Source organism: Plasmopara halstedii, assembly GCF_900000015.1.
Source record: "Plasmopara halstedii genome assembly, contig: Scaffold_3109, whole genome shotgun sequence".
NCBI lineage: Eukaryota > Oomycota > Peronosporomycetes > Peronosporales > Peronosporaceae > Plasmopara > Plasmopara halstedii.
Genome location: NW_020190012.1, coordinates 334687 through 335191, shown reverse-complemented (window position 1 = coordinate 335191; position 505 = coordinate 334687).

Here is a 505-nt window from a genome sequence, read left to right as displayed (position 1 = left end):
GCTCCACTGCATAATACGAGTTCCTGCCTCCCCATCTGAGTACACGTTGCAGTGAGAATCGGGTGGACTCTCATCCAGAAGAACTGTACGAGTCGTAACAGCGCGTTCTGCATCCGATTTCCAGACGCGGTATGCTCTAGACGTCTCCGAGTAGATTAGGAAGATACAGTTATGCGCCTTGGGGTCCCACTTCGATCTCTTGCTCTTGTCAATGTGCACGAACCTGCGTGCCCCGAACACTCGAAAGTGTGAAAGCTCTAGTTTCTTGCCGTAGAACATCTCGAACGGTGATATGAAAGGTCGAGCGGTGTTCGGCAGCCTGTTAACCGTATATAACCCAGCGCGTACTGCTTCTACCCACCACTCCAATTCTAACCTCATGTAGTGAGTGCACCATGGATCTGGCCAATTCCACGATGGTTTGGTTAATCCTTTCTGCCAGTCCATTTTGCTGTGGACTGAAGGGGGCGCTGGTTTGCTGTACGATACCGTGTTCGCTGAAGAA